A 14,572-nucleotide genomic window follows, 5' to 3' on the forward strand; every position below is an offset into this window, starting at 1 on the left:
AAATTATTTTTGGGAAGCTTTTCAAATGGTCCAACAAATGTTATACATAGAAGTCAATACGGGAATGTGAGATGGTTGGATAAGAATTTTGTTTTTTCTCTAGAGAATCCATCTCCTAAGGATTCTGGACTTTACCAGTGTTGTGTTTTAACTAAAAATAATTACAAACAGTGCAAAGATGTAAATGTAAATGTTTGGTCAGCAGTAGATAATGTATGTACGCAGACAAGGTTTCAACCATCTACTCCTTTCCAAATCAATCAATTCCAATCTAAACCTCTATTAAGAGATGGAGTATTTATGACCATGATATGGACTTTCAATATGACTAACTGGAAAATCTCTTCCAAATATCCCCAGTGTAAATCACATCTCGTTAACATGGAGATGGGAATAGAACAATGGTTTGGAAAAAGAACTTCAACACAGGTTAGAAGCAAGAGGGGGATATTAGAAGGTATTTTGGGGGGATTAGGAACAGTGGGAAGTTTAATTAATACTATGGACATTCATACACTTAAATCAGATTTGGGAAATATTGGGTATGTTGGAGGTAAAGGAGTAAAAATTCAGAAAAGTTTGAATCAACTCCTTGAAAAGATGGTTTTGAACACGGCTGCTGTGCTGGGATCTTCAGTGTCACATCTACAAGATGCTACTTTAGCTCTAGGAAAAAGTGAACAGGAATCCCAAGTGGCCAGAGCATGTCTAGAAATTCAGATTGAATATTCCACCAATCTGAAAATGATTGCACAAGCATTGCAAAGTGGAATTACACCTTTAGGAATAATGAGAAATTTGCCTACAGAATATAATTTTGCATTAAATCATACAGATTTGTGGGTAAATAAGTGGTTAGGATGTGAACAGAACATTTCTATAGGAACATCACTAATCCCAATATAGGGAAGAGAAGAAACCATGGTTCCTATAACTGTTCTGGGCATTCCTGTTAGTAATACACAATTACTATATTATCAATTACAGTACACAGATTTTGCATTTGATGGTACAAACACTGAACAATTGGACATTTCTTCATGCTTACATTTTGTTTCTAAGGTAATGTGTCTACCTGGACAGGATAAAGTCATTTTCCATTCATGTTTTCACAATCATACCTCATGTCACGCTAGGGTTGAGAATGTGCGGACATTACATGATTTGGTGACTCCAATAAGTTCAAACAAAATTTGTTTCCAAGTTATGTCCGAAAAAGAAGTTGTTTCTGCATTCTTCTCCTCTTGTGTCCATGCTGAAAATCTGACAATAGGCTTATATTGTATAGAAGGAGATGTAAAAACTATCTCCAAGAAGGAAGGAAGTCTTAACATTACGTCAATAGGGACAAGAAATCTGAAAATCCTTCCGATACAGTTCAATTTGTCTCAAATAAATAATTTCCCATGGGATATGTGGACAAATGAGATAAAGAAAGACAAAGGTTTGTTACATTTATTAACAAAACAACTAAAAGAAGCTGAAATTGTATTCAGACATGAACAAGGTCGTTTAAATGATATTGAACATGAATGGACAAGTATGTCAGGCTCATCTTGGTGGAAAAATTTAGGAAAATCAGTTACTAGTTGGTCACAGTCTTCAGCGAAAATGGTAGCTGGAAATATATTAACAAATCCAATAATAATATTATTTATTTTGATATTTTCATGCATATTTTATCAGATTTTAATAACCTATAAAATTAAGAAGATATATAAAAAGATAAAGACAGAAATGAAAAAGGAGAATGATATTTTAAGAGAAATGCTAAAAAGAAATAATTAACTTTTTGAGTGAATTTTTAATTTTTTAATTTAGAAGTTTTTGGGAACTCAGATGATGTTCAATACAGGTGTCAATACAAGGTGTTCAGAATAAAGAATGAATGTGATACGAATGGTGAGAAAATGAGTTTAGGATTGATTATGATATTTCTTAAATCATAATCAGGGGGGACTGTAAAATATTAATCTCTTATGATATAAAATATAAGCTCTCAGAAGCTTTGAGTCTCATGCTTAATAGGTTCAGAGCGTGGCAGAGGTTATTCTGAGAACCTTGGCAGGCACACCTGTTCTGTACATCAAATCTATAGGACTCGTTGTCAACATAGGTTATTTAGAGATAACTAATGATGAAAAGTCCTTAGCCATATGTTTGAAATATGCCAACATGAAGTAAATGTACACAGTCGAAAATATATACTCTATTATAGATTACTGCCATATCAGCAAACCGCCATATTGGGTTATGTAACTGTAAAAATAATCTCCAATGTATATCCATGAGGCAAGATGGTATATAAGGAGAGGCATCAGTATGGTGGGTAGACTCTCATACCTTGAGGTCTCCACCACGGACCATCACATACTGCCAAAACTGGATACGTAAGAACTTATATTTGTTTCTATTTTCTTTTAACCTGATACCTCTTTTGTTGTGTGCTATGAACTATTTTCTTTCTATTTTTTTGTAATCACCTTTTTGAATGAACATTAAATAAGCTTTTGTTTTATCCACACAATTCAAAGACTGATTTCCTTTTTAGCCTCACTGTGTCCTTATCTAAGATAAGGAAGTGTTCATTTTTCTAACATAAAGTTACATTGAACTCCACGTCTCTTTCAAGGGGCGATGAAACCGTTTTGTTAAACCACTCTGACCTCCACGTCTCTTCCAGGGGGCATTAAAACCGTCTTATTAAGCTACTGTGACCTCCACGTCTCTTCCAAGGGGCATTAAAACCATCTTGCTAAACCACTCTGACCTCCACGTCTTTTCCAAGAGGCATTAAAACCGTCTTGTTAAGCTTCTGTAACCTACACATGTCTTCCAAGGGGCATTAATATTGTCTTTATTTTCCACTGCGACCTCCACCACTCTCCCAAGGGGCATTGATATTGTCTTTTTATTATACTGGCACCTCTACTACCCTTCCAAGGGGCATTGATATTGTCTTTTTATTCCACTGGGACCTCCACATCTCTTCCAAGGGGCTAAAAAAACGTCTTTTTGAACCACTCTGAACTCCACGTCTCTTCCAAGGGGCATTAAAACTGTCTTTTTAAGCTTCTGTGACCTCCACGTCTCTTCCAAGGGGCATTAGTATTTTCTCTTTATTCCACTGGGACCTCCACATCTCTTCCAAGGGACAAAAAAAACGTCTTTTTGAACCACTCTGAACTCCACGTCTCTTCCAATGGGCATTAAAACCGTCTTGTTAAACCACTCTGACCTCCACGTCTCTTCCAAGGGTCATTAAAACAGTCTTGTTAAGCTACTGTGACCTCCATGTCCCTTCCAAGGGGCATTAAAACCATCTTGTAAAACCACTCTGACCTACACATCTCTTCCAAGGGGCATTAAAACCGTCTTCTTAAGCTAATGTGAACTCCACGTCTTTTCCAAGGGGCATAAAAACCATCTTGTTAAACCACGCTGAACTCCACCTCTCTTTCAAGGGGCATTAAAACTATCTTGTTAAACCACTCTGACCTCCACGTCTCTTCCAAGGGGCATTAAAACAGTCTTGTTAAGCTACTGAGACCTTCACGTCTCTTCCAAGGGGCATTAAAACAATCTTGTTAAACCACTCTGAACTCCACGTCTCTTCCAAGGGGCATTAAAACCGTCTTTTTAAACTACTGTGACCTCCATGTCTTTTCCGAGGGGCATTATAACCGTCTTGTTAAACCACTCTGATCTCCAAGTCTCTTCCAAGGGGCATGAAACCCATCTTGTTAATCTACTGTAACCTCTACGTCTCTTCCAAAGGGCATTGATATTGTCTTTTTATTTCACTGCGACCTCCACCACTCTTCCAAGGGACGTTGATATTGTCTTTTTATTCCACTGGGACCTCTACCACTCTTCCAAGGGGCATTGATATTGTCTTTTTATTCCACTGGGACCTCCACATCTCTACCAAGGGGCATTAAAACAGTCTTGTTAAACCACTCTGTCCTCCACATCTCTTCCAATGGGCAATAAAACCGTCTTGTTAAGCAACTGTGACCTCCACATCTCTTCCAAAGGGCATTAAAACCGTCTTGTTAAACAACTCTGAACTCCACGTCTGTTCCAAAGGGGCATTAAAACCGTCATGTTAAGCTACTGTGACCTCCACATCTCTTCCAAGGGGCATTAAAACCGTCTTGTTAAGCTATTGTGAACTCCACGTCTCTTCCAAGGGGCATTAAAACCATCTTGTTAAACCACTCTAACCTCCACGTCTCTTCCAAGTGGCATTAAAACCGTCTTGTTAAGCTACTATGACCTCCGCGTCTCTTCCAAGCGGCATTAAAACCGTCTTGTTAAACCACTCTGAACTCCACGTCTCTTCCAAGGGGCATTAAAACCGTCTTGAAAAGCTACTGTGACCTCCACGTGTCTTCCAAGGGGCAATAAAACTATCTTGTTAAACCTCCCTTACCTCCATTTCTCTTCGAAGGTGCATTAAAACAGTCTTGTTAAGCTACTGTGACCTCCACGTCTCTTCCAAGGGGCATTAAAACCGTCTTGAAAAGCTACTGTGACCTCCACGTGTCTTCCAAGGGGCAATAAAACTATCTTGTTAAACCACCCTTACCTCCATTTCTCTTCGAAGGGGCATTAAAACTGTCTTGTAAAGCTACTCTGAACTCCACGTCTCTTCCAAGGGGCATTAAAAGCGTCTTTTTAAGCTACTGTGACCTCAACGTCTCTTCCAAGGGGCATTAAAATCGACTTGTTAAGCCACTGTGACCTCCACGTCTCTTCCAAGGGGCATTAACACCGTCTTGCTAAACCACTTTGACCCCCACCACTCTTCCAAGGGGCATTAAAATCGTCTTGTAAAGCTACTGTGACCTCCAAGTCTCTTCCAAGGGGCGATGAAACCATCTTGTTAAACCACTCTGACCTCCACGTCTCTTTCCCTGGGGCATTAAAACCGTTTTGTTAAGCTACTGTGACCTCCACATCTCTTCCAAGGGGCATTAAAACCATCTCGTTAAACCACTCTGACCTCCACGTCTCTTCCAAGGGGCATTAAAACCGTCTTTTTAAGCTACTGTAACCTCCACATGTCTTCCAAGGGGCATTGATATTGTCTTTTTATTCCACTGCAACCTCCACCACTTTTCCAAAGGGCATTGATATTGTCTTTTTATTCCACTGGGAACTCTACCAGTCTTCCAAGGAGCATTGATATTGTCTTTTTATTCCACTGGGACTTCCACATCTCTACCAAGGGGCAAAAAAAACGTCTTGTTAAACCTGTTAGAACTCTCCTGTTAGTTTTTTTTTAGTTTGCTGGTCACATGACCATTTTTGCCTATTTAATCCGGCTCCGCCCTCCTGGCCTTGCTGGACTTCATTGTATTTACTACTCTTGAGCTAGCTTGGTGCTCTGTTGCCGTTCTCTGTTAGTTTTGCTAGGTCTTCTGACCTCTATGCTTTTTGTTGTGTGTTTGTCTTTGACTGCTACTATTTCTGCTAGGAGGTGTCCAACTTATCCCAGTCCCTAGCTCTTGTAGGGATCCCTCCCTCACATCTACAGGTCTTCGTACAGACTAGCCGAGGACTTTAGCGGGTCTGATCGCAGGATCAGGTTCCCCGTTACATCGTAGGGATCTAGTTTAGTTCTATTGTAGGGACAGATCTCCTGTCTTTCCTTAGTCCCTGTAGCAGATCATAACAGTAAGTCCAGCCCTAAAAGAAAAAAAAAAAAAAAAAAATTTTTCTCTAAGGAAAGACCTCCAGTTTTCCATCATGGTCTCGGTTCAAGATTTGGCTCAACGCCTGCAGGGACTCTCTCTGGAGGTGGCCAAGCTCCAACAACACGTGAGTAGCTGTTCTGGAGCACATTTTGTGGAACCTAAGCTACGTCTGCCTGATTTATTTTTTGGCGAACAACAAGATTTTTTTTCTTTTAAAAATGCTTGCTTATTGTATTTTCATTTGAGACCCGGATCCTCTGGTGATGAATCACAGCGCATAGGGTTCATAATGTCACTTTTGCGCAAAGATCCTCAGGGATGGGCCTTCTCTCTCCAACCTAGTGATCCGTGCTTTAGATCAGTGGATAGTTTTTTTTCTGCTTTGGGTTTGTTGTACGATGATCCTGATCATGTCTTATCTGCTGAGTCTGAATTGAGACGTTTGAGGCAGGGATCAGGTAATGTGGAAAAATATTGTTCTCACTTCCGTTGGTGGTCTGCCCAGGTGGGGTGGAACGATTCAGCTTTGAAAAGCTTGTTTCTTGCAGGGCTAGGTGAAAGGGTTAAGGATTTACTGATTGCTTATCCCACACCTGGAAACTTGCAGGAGGCAATGCAATTAGCTATACGGGTGGACAGGAGACTGCGTGCAAGGGTTAATGAGAGCAAATCCTCTGCTATGTCAGCTCCGAGTCCTGAGAGGGTCTGTGCTGACAATGGAGAGCCGATGGAGATTGGGGCGATGGCACCCCGCTCTCAGGAAAAAGACCGCAGGCTTTCTGAAGGCTTGTGCTTCTATTGCGGAAATTCTGGTCATTTTATTAAGAACTGTGTGCTTCGTATGAAGAAAGAAAAAAAAATGATCAGTCATGCACGTATTGCCTGTTTAAATTCTAAGGGAGTATTCCTATCTGCTACTACCGCTGCTCAGGATGAATTAATTGAATTTCGGGTATTTGTGGATTGTGGTTCTACTCAGAATGTGATTGATGGGGGATTCTTGGAAAAACTTAGATTAGAACCTAAAACTTTGTCATCCCCTATTGCTGTGGTTTCTGTTGATTGCTCTCCCTTGAAGAGTGTTACTCATAAGGTCTGTGAATTTCCCCTCACTATTAATGGTATTCATCAAGAGAATTTGGATTTGGTGGTATTGGATACTTTGCCTTCTCCAGTAATATTGGGGTTACCCTGGTTAAAATTGCACAATCCTGTACTGGATTGGTCTACCAATGAAATTAAGTCCTGGAGCCCTAAGTGTTATGACAAGTGTTGTAACGGACGTATTGCTGCGGTGGAAAAAGGGGAATTACCTGTACCTATTCAGGATTTTTGGAGAGTTTTTTCTGAGGAGGAGTCACAAATTTTGCCTCCCCATAGAGACTATGATTGTACCATTGAATTTGTCGCTGGAGCGACTCTTCCTAAAAGTCGTTTATTTAATCTTACTATTCCTGAGAGAAAGGCTTTGGAGGAATACAAACAGACAAGCTTGGCTGCTGGTCACATTAGGCCTTCCAAGTCTCCTGTGGCTGTTGGATTTTTTTTTGTAAAAAAAAAAGATGGCGGTTTACGTCCTTGTCTGGACTTTCGTGAGATTAATAAAATTACTGTACGCAATCCTTACCCACTGCCATTGATTCCTGATTTATTTAACCAGTTAGTGGGGGCCAAGTGGTTCTCTAAAATTGATCTCCGGGGGGCATACAATTTGTTGCGCATGAAGGAGGGTGATGAATGGAAGACTGCTTTTAACACTCCTGTGGGTCATTTTGAGAATCTGGTGATGCCTTTTGGTCTTACCAATGCTCCAGCATTTTTTCAGAATCTTATTAATGACATCCTTAGACCTTTAATCGGCAAAAATGTGGTTGTGTATTTGGATGACATTCTGATTTATTCGCCTGATCTGGAGTCTCATTGGCGGAGCGTACGTGAGGTATTACAGTTATTAATGGACAATTCGCTTTTTGCTAAGCTGGAGAAATGTGAGTTCGCTGTACAGAGAATTAGTTTTTGGGCTACATTATCTCCAGTGAAGGTTTTGAGATGGACCCGGTTAAAGTTCAAGCTGTGCAGGAATGGCCTAGGCCTATTGGTTTGAAATCGATACAGAGGTTTTTGGGTTTCGCCAATTATTACAGAAAATTCATAAAAAAATTTTCTATTATTGTCAAACCGCTGACCGATCTCACCAGGAAAGGTGCTAATGCGGTTCAGTGGACTTCTGAGGCCATTGAAGCTTTTGTGTTTCTAAAGGAGAGGTTCACCTCTGCTCCCATCCTTATGCAGCCTGATGTGACTAAGCCGTTTTTGGTTGAGGTTGATGCTTCTTCGGTGGGGGTCGGTGCGGTGTTGTCTCAGGAAAACAAGGATGGAGTACATCCCTGTGCCTTTTTTTCAAAAAAATTTTCTGAGACTGAACTTAATTACGATATTGGTAATCGGGAATTGCTGGCGATTAAACTCGCATTTGAACACTGGCGTCACCTCTTGGAAGGTGCTGAATTTCCCATTCAGGTTTTCACTGATCGTAAAAATCTGATCTATCTTGATGCTGCCAAGCGCTTGAATGCCCGTCAGGCTAGGTGGGCACTTTTTTTCTCGTGGTTTAATTTTTCCGTTACTTACATCCCGGGTACCAAGAATGTTAAAGCGGATGCTTTGTCTCGCAGCTTTTCTCCCATGGTCGGTGTTGAGGAGGAAGAGGAGAGCATTTTACAAGAAGGTGTTGTGATTGCTGCTTTGGACTCCGTTTTGGAGGATGAGATTCTTAAAGCTCAGGAGAATGCCCCATCTAACACTCCCCATGGGAGGTTGTTTGTGCCTAGGACCTTTAGGAGAGATTTGTTTGTTGAGTGTCATGAGTCTCGGTTGGCAGGTCATCCAGGTATTTCTGAGACCAAGAGACTTGTGGGTCGCAGTTTTTGGTGGCCTGGATGGCAGAAGGAAGTCATTAAGTGGGTGCGCCAATGTACTGTGTGTGCTAGATCCAAGTCTTCGCATGCTCCTGCTGCGGGGTTGCTTTGCCCTCTGGAGGTTCCTAGTGCACCTTGGACACATCTGGCTATGGACTTTATTACTGACCTTCCCCCCTCTGAAGGTTTCACGGTCATCTGGGTGGTCGTGGACCGTTTTAGCAAGATGTGTCACTTGGTTCCCTTCATCAAACTGCCTTGCGCTAAGACACTCGCTAAGGCCTTTGTCAAGGAAATTGTCAGACTACATGGTGTTCCTACTGACATTGTTTCTGATAGGGGACCTCAGTTCGTGGCTCGTTTTTGGCGTGCCTTTTGTGACAGGTTGGGAGTTCATTTGTCGTTTTCATCCGGATATCATCCTGAGTCTAATGGCCAGACAGAAAGGAAGAACCAGGATGTTGAGCAGTTCTTGCGTTGTTTTGTGGCAGACAATCAAGAGGGGTGGTCTGAGTTTCTGCCACTTGCTGAATTTGCTCTTAATAACCATACATCCTCTTCTGCTGGGTGTTTGCCTTTTTTTTGTTGTTCTGGGAGACATCCGTCTTTTGGGTCATTCTCCAAATTGGTTTCGGCTGTGCCTGAGGAGGAGAGTTTTTCCGGTGATTTGGAGAGAGTTTGGATGGATGTGCGTGGTAATCTTCAGGAGGCTAACAAAAAATCTAAGAGGTACTTTGATAGGAAACGGCAAGAGGTTTTGTTTGCTGTTGGTGACATGGTTTGGTTGTCCTCTAAGAATCTGCGATTGAGGATTCCTTCTAAAAAATTGGGTCCCAAGTTCATAGGGCCCTTTAAGGTGCTTCAGATAGTTAACCAATCTGCTGTTAGGTTGGAGGTTCCTACGTCCTGGAAGATTAACCCGGTGTTTCATGTTTCTCTGTTGAAAAAAGCTGATGTGTCGGATGGTGACGCCTCTGCCACTGTTCCTCCGGTGGTGGAGGACGGGGAATATGAAATTTCCCGCATCCTAAATTCTAGACGGTATAGAGGGAGTTTGCAGTATCTCGTCGCTTGGAAGGGTTTCGGACCTGAGGACAACTCATGGGTGAGGGCGGATGATGTTTCTGCTTCCAGACTTGTCAGAGCTTTTCACAGGAGGTTTCCTGGTAAGGCTGGGCCTAGGGGATCCGGAGGATCCTCTTAGAAGAGGGGGTACTGTTAGAACTCTCCTGTTAGGTTTTTTTTAGTTTGCTGGTCACATGACCATTTTTGCCTATTTAATCCGGCTCCGCCCTCCTGGCCTTGCTGGACTTCATTGTATTTACTACTCTTGAGCTAGCTTGGTGCTCTGTTGCCGTTCTCTGTTAGTTTTGCTAGGTCTTCTGACCTCTATGCTTTTTGTTGTGTGTTTGTCTTTGACTGCTACTGTTTCTGCTAGGAGGTGTCCAACTTATCCCAGTCCCTAGTTCTTGTAGGGATCCCTCCCTCACATCTATAGGTCTTCGTACAGACTAGCCGAGGACTTTAGCGGGTCTGATCGCAGGATCAGGTTCCCCGTTACATCGTAGGGATCTAGTTTAGTTCTATTGTAGGGACAGATCTCCTGTCTTTCCTTAGTCCCTGTAGCAGATCATAACAAAACCATTCTGTACTCCACGTCTCTTCCAAGGGACATTAAAACTGTCTTGTTAAGCCACTGTGACCTCCACGTCCCTTCCAAGGGGCATTAAAACCATCTTGTTAAACCAGTCTGAACTCCACGTCTGTTCAAAAGGGCACTAAAACCGTCTTGTTAAGCTACTGTGACCTCCACGTCTCTTCCAAGGGGCATTAAAACCGTCTTATTAAGCTACGGTGACCTCAACGTCTCATCCAAGGGGCATTAAAACCATCATGTTAAACCACTCTGACCTCCATGTCTCTTCCAAGGGGCATTAAAACCGTATTGTTAAGCTTCTGTGAACTCTTCGTCTCTACCACTCTGACCTCCATGTCTCTTCCAATGGCATTAAAACCATCTTGTTAAACGATGCTGAACTCCACCTCTCTTTCAAGGGGCATCAAAACCATCTTGTTAATTTTACTGTGACCTCCACATCTCTTCCAAGGGGCATTAAAACCATCTTGTTCAGCTACCGTGACCTCCACGTCTCTTCCAAGGTGTATTAAACAGTCTTGTTAAACCACTCTGACCTACACGTCTCTTCCAATGGGCATTAAAACAGTCTTGTTAAGCTAATGAGACCTTCACGTCTCTTCCAAGGGGCATTAAAACCATCTTGTTAAACCACTCTGAACTCCACTTCTCTTCCAAGGGGCATTAAAACAATCTTGTTAAGCTACTGTGACCTCCATGTCTTTACCGAGGGGCATTAGAACCGTCTTGTTAAACAACTCTGACCTCCAAGTCTCTTCCAAGGGGCATGAAAACCATCTTGTTAATCTCCTGTAACCTCCACGTCTCTTCCAAGGGGCATTGAAATTGTCTTTTTATTTCACTAGGACCTCTACCACTCTTCCAAGGGGCATTGATATTGTCTTTTTATTGCACTGGGATCGCCACATCTCTACCAAGGGGCATTAAAACCGTCTTGTTAAACCACTCTGTCCTCCACGTCTCTTCCAATGGGCAATAATACCATCTTGTTAAGTCACTATGACCTCCAGGTCTTTTCCAAAGTGCATTAAAACCATCTTCTTAAATAACTCTGAGCTCCACGTCTGTTCCAAAGGGGCATTAAAACCGTCTTGTTAAGCTACTGTGACCTCCACATCTCTTCCAAGGGGCTTTAAAACCGTCTTGTTAAGCTACTGTGACCTCCACGTCTCTTCCAAGGGGCATTAAAACCATCTTGTTAAACAACTCTGACCTCCACGTCTCTTCCACTGTGCATTAAAACCGTCTTGTTAAGCTACTGTGACCTCCACATCTCTTCCAAGGGGCATTAAAACCGTCTTGTTAAACCACGCTGAACTCCACGGTTCTTTCGAGTTGCATTAAAACCATCTTGTTAATCTACTGTGACCTCCAGGTCTCTTCCAAGGGGCATTAAAACCGTCTTGTTAAACCACTCTGACCTCCACGTCTCTTCCAAGGGGTCATTAAAACAGTCTTGTTAAGCTACTGTGACCTCCATGTCTCTTCCATGGGGCATTAAAACTGTCTTGTTAGTCCACTCTGACCTCCACGTCTCTTCCAAGGGGCATTAAATCCGTTTTGTTAAGCTACTGTGACCTCCACGTCTCTTCTAAGTGGCATTAAAACCATCTTTTTAAGCTACTGTGACCTCCACGTCTCTTCCAAGGGGCATTAACACCATCTTGTTAAACCACTTTGACCTCCACGTCTCTTCCAATGGGCATTAAACCATCTCGTTAAACTACTCTGAACTCCACGTCTCTTCCAAGGGGCTTTAAAACCGTCTTGTTAAACCACTATGAACTCCACGTCTCTTCCAAGGGGCATTAAAACTGTCTTGTTAAACCACGCTGACCTCCACGTCTCTTCCAAGGGGCATTAAAACCGTCTTTTTACGCTACTGTAACCTCCACATGTCTTCCAAGGGGCATTGATATTGTCTTTTTATTCCACTGCGACCTCCACCACTTTTCCAAAGGGCATTGATATTGTCTTTTTATACCACTGGGAACTCTACCAGTCTTCCAAGGAGCATTGATATTGTCTTTATATTCCACTGGGACCTCCACATCTCTACCAAGGTGCAAAAAAACCGTCTTGTTAAACCATTCTGAACTCCACATCTCTTCCAAGGGACATTAAAACTGTCTTGTTAAGCCACTGTGACCTCCACGTCCCTTCCAAGGGGCATTAAAACTGTCTTATTAAGCTACGGTGACCTCAACGTCTCATCCAAGGGGCATTAAAACCGTATTGTTAAGCTTCTGTGAACTCTTCGTCTCTTCCAATGGGCATTAAAACCATCTTGTTAAACCACGCTGAACTCCACCTCTCTTTCAAGGGCATCAAAACCATCTTGTTAATTTTACTGTGACCTCCACATCTCTTCCAAGGGGCATTAAAACCATCTTGTTCAGCTACTGTGACCTCCACGTCTCTTCCAAGGTGTATTAAACCGTCTTATTAAACCACTCTGACCTCCACGTCTCTTCCAAGGTGCATTAAAACAGTCTTGTTAAGCTACTGAGACCTTCACGTCTCTTCCAAGGGGCATTAAAACCATCTTGTTAAACCACTCTGAACTCCACTTCTCTTCCAAGGGGCATTAAAACCGTCTTGTTAATCTACTGTGACCTCCATGTCTTTACCGAGGGGCATTAAAACCGTCTTGTTAAACCACTCTGACCTCCAAGTCTCTTCCAAGGAGCATGAAAACCATCTTGTTAATCTCCTGTAACCTCCACGTCTCTTCCAAGGGGCATTGATATTGTCTTTTTATTTCACTGGGACCTCTACCACTCTTCCAAGGGGCATTGATATTGTCTTTTTATTGCACTGGGATCTCCACATCTCTACCAAGGGGCATTAAAACCGTCTTGTTAAACCACTCTGTCCTCCACGTCTCTTCCAATGGGCAATAAAACCATCTTGTTAAGCCACTATGACCTCCAGGTCTTTTCCAAAGGGCATTAAAACCATCTTGTTAAACAACTCTGAGCTCCACGTCTGTTCCAAAGGGGCATTAAAACCGTCTTGTTAAGCTACTGTGACCTCCACATCTCTTCCAAGGGGCTTTAAAACCGTCTTGTTAAGCTACTGTGACCTCCACGTCTCTTCCAAGGGGCATTAAAACCATCTTGTTAAACAACTCTGACCTCCACGTTTCCTCCACTGGGCATTAAAACCATCTTGTTAAGCTACTGTGACCTCCACGTCTCTTCCAAGGGGCATTAAAACCGTCTTGTTAAACCACGCTGAACTCCACGGCTCTTTCGAGTTGCATTAAAACCATCTTGTTAATCTACTGTGACCTCCACATCTCTTCCAAGGGGCATTAAAGCCGTCTTGTTAAACCACTCTGACCTCCACGTCTCTTCCAAGGGGTCATTAAAACCGTCTTGTTAAGCTACTGTGACCTCCATGTCTCTTCCAAGGGGCATTAAAACTGTCTTGTTAGTCCACTCTGACCTCCACGTCTCTTCCAAGGGGCATTAAATCCGTTTTGTTAAGCTACTGTGACCTCCACGTCTCTTCTAAGTGGCATTAAAACCATCTTTTTAAGCTACTGTGACCTCCACGTCTCTTCCAAGGGGCATTAACACCATCTTGTTAAACCACTTTGACCTCCACGTCTCTTCCAAGGGGCATTAAACCCTCTCGTTAAACTACTCTGAACTCCACGTCTCTTCCAAGGGGCTTTAAAACCGTCTTGTTAAACCACTATGAACTCCACGTCTCTTCCAAGGGGCATTAAAACTGTCTTGTTAAACCACGCTGACCTCCACGTCTCTTCCAAGGGGCATTAAAACCGTCTTTTTACGCTACTGTAACCTCCACATGTCTTCCAAGGGGCATTGATATTGTCTTTTTATTCCACTGCGACCTCCACCACTTTTCCAAAGGACATTGATATTGTCTTTTTATTCCACTGGGAACACTACCAGTCTTCCAAGGAGCATTGATATTGTCTTTATATTCCACTGGGACCTCCACATCTCTACCAAGCTGCAAAAAAAACGTCTTGTTAAACCATTCTGAACTCCACATCTCTTCCAAGGGACATTAAAACTGTCTTGTTAAGCCACTGTGACCTCCACGTCCCTTCCAAGGGGCATTAAAACCATCTTGTTAAACCAGTCTGAACTCCACGTCTGTTCAAAAGGGCACTAAAACCGTCTTGTTAAACCACTCTGACCTCCACGTCTCTTCCATGGGGCTTTAAAACCGTCTTGTTAAACCACTATGAACTCCACGTCTCTTCCAAGGGGCATTAAAACTGTCTTGTTAAACCACGCTGACCTCCACGTCTCTTC

The sequence above is a fragment of the Phyllobates terribilis genome, unplaced genomic scaffold, assembly GCF_046119375.1.
Source record: "Phyllobates terribilis strain yellow unplaced genomic scaffold, ASM4611937v1 Scaffold_10__3_contigs__length_209671492, whole genome shotgun sequence".
NCBI lineage: Eukaryota > Metazoa > Chordata > Amphibia > Anura > Dendrobatidae > Phyllobates > Phyllobates terribilis.